This window comes from Petaurus breviceps, unplaced genomic scaffold (genome assembly GCF_028583685.1).
Source record: "Petaurus breviceps papuanus isolate PSGF00001 unplaced genomic scaffold, PetGlider_PUasm1.0 91041, whole genome shotgun sequence".
NCBI classification, from domain to species: domain Eukaryota; kingdom Metazoa; phylum Chordata; class Mammalia; order Diprotodontia; family Petauridae; genus Petaurus; species Petaurus breviceps.
In genome coordinates this window covers 9,926,469-9,931,598 of record NW_027187400.1, presented here as the reverse complement: position 1 = coordinate 9,931,598, position 5,130 = coordinate 9,926,469, and the positions used below count along the sequence as shown (strand labels likewise).

General features: G+C 50.0%; 1 protein-coding gene across 2 annotated transcripts in view; it reads right to left on the bottom strand.

The window, feature by feature from the left end:
* The window catches only part of HTR1D (5-hydroxytryptamine receptor 1D), a 16,871-nt gene that overhangs the window by 11,278 nt on the left and 463 nt on the right, over nt 1–5,130 (bottom strand). The window lies entirely within an intron of this gene.

The window sequence follows — 5,130 nt, the reverse complement described above, 5'->3', positions numbered from 1 at the left end:
AGAAGAAGAAGAAGGAGGAGGAGGAGGAGGAGGAGGAGGAGGAGCAGGAGGAGGAGGGGGAGAGAGACAGAGAAAAAGAGGGAGGGGAAAGAAAGACAGAGATAGAGAAGGAGAAAGAGAGGAAGAGAGAGAGAGAAAGGGGGAAAGTTAGAGATAAAAGAAGGAGGAAGAGGAGGAGAGAGTCAGAGAGAAAGAGAGAGAGGAGGAAGAGAGACAGAGAAAAGGAGGGGGAGAGAGACAGAGAAAAAGAGGGAGGGGAAAGAAAGACAGGGATAGAGAGGGAGAAAGAGAGGAAGAGAGAGAGAGAAAGGGGAGGGAAGGTCAGAGATTAAAGAAGGAGAGGGAGGAGGAGAGAGAGACAAAGAAACAGAGAGACAGAGAGAAATAGAGACAGAGAGAGAAGAAGGGATGAAGGGAGGGAGAGGGAGACAGAGACAGAGAGAGAAGGGAAAGGGTCAAAGAGAGAAAAAGAGTAAGAGAGACAGAGAAAAGAAGGAGAGGTACTGAGACAAAGACAGAGAGAACTGAAAGATCACAGAAAATGAAGAGAGACCTTAGACCTCATCTAGTTCAATCCTTTCATTGTACTGGCTGAGGCACAGAGAGGCAATTGACTTTTCCAAAGTCATTCAGGCAGTGAGTAGCAGAAGTGGGATCTCTGCATTCTGAGTCAGGGCTCTTCCCTTCACCACGTTGCTTCCTAAGACCTAACTCCTGTCAGCTATGGAAGTAACTCAATCTAATTCACCCAACATTAATTAAACACCCATTGTGTGCTGACATTGTCTCTATCCTAAAGGAACTAACTCAATATTCTCCTGGGATAAGCAGATGGGAAGAACATAGTCAAGAGAGCCCTGATGGAAGGTAGGTATTGGGAAGGTGAAGGAGAAATCAGATGGAAAATCTGAACGGGGAGAGGGGAGAGAACTTTTGACTGAGGGATCAAGGAAGGTTTCCCAGAGAGGCTGACAAATCAGCTTGGGGGATACAAGGACTCTGAATGTTAGAGACCAAAAGCCCACAGATTTAGAGCTGGAAGGGACGGCAGAGGCCATCTAGCCGACTTCTCATCTTACTGAGAAGGAAACAGAGGTTCAGGGATACTATCTGACTTGCCCAAGGAGGGGGGAAAGGGAAGAAGGGGATGTTCCTGGTGCTGTGGAAGGTGCTTTATAAATATTATCCCATCTGATTCTCACAACAACCATTTGAGGTAGGTGCTATTATAACCTCCATTTTACAATTGAGGACACTGGAGCAAACAGAAGTTAAGTGACTTGTCCAAGGTCACACAGTAATAAATAGTAAAAACGGTATTTAAACCTAGGTTCTTTGACTCCAGAGAGCGGAGGAAGGGAGTATATTTCAGGAATGGGGAACAGCCTAGGTAACTGCATGGAGGTGGGAGATAGTCTGTTTGGGGAGCAACCCATAGTTCAGTTTGGCTGGAATGTAGGATATGAAGAGCAGTAATGGAAAATAGGTCTGGAAAGATAGCCAGGAACCAGATCACTGAGGGTCTTACATACAGAGCTGTGATGTTTTGATTTTATCCATGAGGCAATAGGGAGCCATGGGAGGTTTGTGAGCAGGGGAGTGGGAGGGCCAGAACTGTGACCAGATGGGTTATTTCAACTGTAGTGTGCAAGATTCATTGGAGAGGGGAAACAGTGAAGGCAGGATTGAGGAACTTATTGTAACATATACTACAGCAACCTCATGAAGAGAAGGGGCCAGACACAACAACAGTTGTGAAGACAGAATTGACAGGACTTGGTAACTGATTATGGTTTGGGGCTGAGGGAGAGACTTGAATCACAGATGCCTCCTCAGTTCTGAGCCTGGGTGCCTTACAGGATGTAACACCCTAGGGGACTGCTATGTGGTACAGTGGGAAGCACCAGTTCTGGAATCAGGAAGGCCCGAGTTCAAATCCAGCCTCAGAAACTTATTGGTGTGTGAATCTGGGTAAGTCACTTAACCCTGATTGCCTCCAGAAAGAAAAGAAGGAAAGAAGGAAGGAAGGAAAGAAGGAAGGAAGGAAGAAGGAAAGAAGGAAGAAGGAAGGAAGGAAGGAAGGAAGGAAGGAAGGAAGGAAGGAAGGAAGGAAGGAAGGAAGGAAGGAAGGAAGGAAGGAAGGAAGGAAGGAAAAGAAACAAGGAAGTTAGGAGGAAGGAAAAGCTTGGATGGAATTGTCCAGCAGGCAGTTGGACTGGGAAGCTGAAGACAAATTCATGCTAGATATAAAGATTTTAGAAACACTTAGAAAGAGGTGATAACTGAACCCATGAGAGCAGATGGAAGGAATATAAAGAAGACAAGAAGGGCCAGTATAGGACCTGGGGGAGCACCCACACTTGGGTGAGGGAAGAAGACAACAAAACAAAGCTAACTTAGAAGGGGCCAGAGAGTAGGAGAGAGAGCAAAAGACCAGGGAAGGCACAGAATCCAAGAGGAGAAGGTGTACGACAGAGCCAAATCCTACAGAAAGGCCAAGAAGGAGAAGGCCTGAGAACATCCCTTTGGATTTAGGGATTGAGACAGACAACCTTGGACAGCGCTTTTAGGCTAGAATATGATGGTAAGGGCTTAGGGAGTGGCAGCAGCCATTTGTCAGAGCTAGAGGGACCTTAAAACCTAGAATGGATCTTAGACCAGAGAATGTCAGCATTAAAAGTGGCCTGAGTACATGGAATGTTAGTTTAGGGCAGAACTCTAGAATATAGAGTGTTAGAGTCAGAACGGCCCTTAGAACACAGAATGTCAGTGCAAGAAAGGCCCTCCTTAGAACAGAAAATGTCAGAGTTGGGAGAGACCTTAGAACAGAGAAAGTCAGAGCTAGAAGGGTCCTTTGAACACAGAATGTCAGTGCTGGAAAGGGTCTTAGAACAGAAAATGTCAGAACTGGAAGAGACCTTAGAACAGAGGATGTCAGAAGTGGGAGGGCCCTTAGAACATAGAATGTCAGAGCTGAGAGGGCCCTGAGAATACAGGATATCAGAGCTGGGAGGGATCTTAGAACACAGGATGTCAGAGCTGGGAGGGCCCTTAGAACACAGGATTTTAGAGCTGGGGGATGGGGAGCTTTATAATATAAATATTGGAACATAGAAAGGACAGAATGAAACAAGGCCAAAGAGAGCCTCTGGTCCAGCTCCCTCCTTTTATAAATGAAACTAAGGCTCAGAAACTGATTTACTCAAGTTCATATGGAAAGTTATAAGCCTGGGGGGGGGGGGAACCACTGGAACAAGTCTGACTGCCACACCAGGGTTCTTTTCTCTGAGTATAAGGGGACTAGGGGGCAGGGAACACTGCATGATTATCAGACTCAGTAGATGTATTTATCGCTTTCCTCAAACTACTTTTTTCCCATTTTTTTTTTCTAAAACAAGGGAGAGTTCACTGGGTAGGATGGGGGTAAGGGATTCATTTTAAAATTAAAGTGCTCTAAAAAAAACAGATACTGAATACATTTTTTAAATTCTGCAAGCTGCAGCCAGAAGGAAGAACCCTGCTTTTTTTTCCTATTACTCTTCTGTGTTTACTGAAACACCTGCAAGCTTGGGAGTTGAGACTGAGGTTCTAATCCTCCAGCTATGAGAAATCCCAGCATGATTTTGAACACCTCATTTTACTTCTCTCTGATCCTCACACTGTTCACTTGTAAAGTGTTAAAAATTAAGCTAGACAATCTTTAAAAATTCTCCCAGCTCTGACATCCTGTGCTCTAAGGGCTCTCCCAGCTCTGATATCTTGTGTTCTAAGGGCCCTCCCAGCTTTGACATTCTGGATTCTAAGAGCCCTCCCAGCTCTGACATTCTGTGTTCTAAGAACCTTCCCAGATCTGACATCCTGTGTTCTAAGGGCCCTCCCAGCTCTGACATTCTGTGTTCTAAGGACCTTCCCAGCCCTGACATCCTGTGTTCTAAGGGCCCTTCTAGCTCTGACACTCTGGGTTCTAAGGGCCCTCTCAGTTCTGACACCCTGTGTTCGAAGACCCCTCCCAGCTCTGACACTGTATTCTGTGTTCTAAGGGTCCTTCTAGTTCCAACAATCTATGATCTAAAGACCACAGGCTCATAACCACATGGCTAGAGAACCACGGAACCTAGGTATGCAGTCCAAGCTCATCTAACAGATGAGGCAGCTGAAGTCCAGGGATGCTGTGCCTTGCGGAGGGTAGCATTTGAACCCACCCCCTGGGGTTGCAGTCAGCTCCTTCCAGTCCTGATTTTCTAAGGTTCTCTTTCGGAACAGCGCGGACCCTATGTCCGGGTCTCGCCAGAGCGATGGGTTCAGTGCGTTTAATCAGATCCTGGGCTGACCGGCCTTGGCTGGCGTTGGCGCACGGCGGGAGGCTCAGCCCGCACTCGCCACCAGGGGGCAGGGCCGAGCTTTCCCACGGCCGTCCGGCGGCCACGTGGGGCCCAGCACCTGTGCCCTGCTCGCTGCCCTCGGGCGCTTGGGGAGCCAGTGCGGGCTGAGTGCGAGGTGAAACTGAGCCCACGCAGGCTCGCCGGTCTCCGGCCCCTGAGGGCTCCTCACCCGGGGCTCCGGGAGCAGCCGCCCCTCTTCCAAGGATTCGAGAGGCAGGGCCCCTTCCCCAGGCAGGAGGGCTCCCTGTTAGGAGGACCTGGGGGGCAGAGGGTGGGAGGTGGAGGTGGGCACCACCCTCTTCCAAACCCCACCCCGCCCTTCCCCCTTGTCTCCTTCCTCTGGGTGTCCCCCCCCGGTCATCGTCCAGCTTCTCCGCGAGTCCCCCTACCCTTCCCGGGACTGCAGATGTCCAGCCGGACGCTCGCCACCGCCCTGCCCCTGAGAGGCAGAGGGCTCCCCGAAGATCTGATGGGATAGGAGGGAGGGGCTGAGGCTGGGGGAGGCACCCAGCACTGCTGCTCCTTCCCAGTGGAAGGCAGGCAGGGGCCCCGGGAGGCGGGGTGGAGGTACGCCCCTTCCCCAAGTACAGCCCCCTCCTCAGCCCCGTAACTGGGTGCTGGCTGAGGACTGGATACCACTCGCTCGCTAAAAGCGGTGTGCCCTCTCGGGCTCAAGCTGCAGCCCTCCTGGCCGTTCAGCCACTTCGGAGGGGTGCCTGAGGTTATGCGGGGGGGGCCAGGAGGAAGA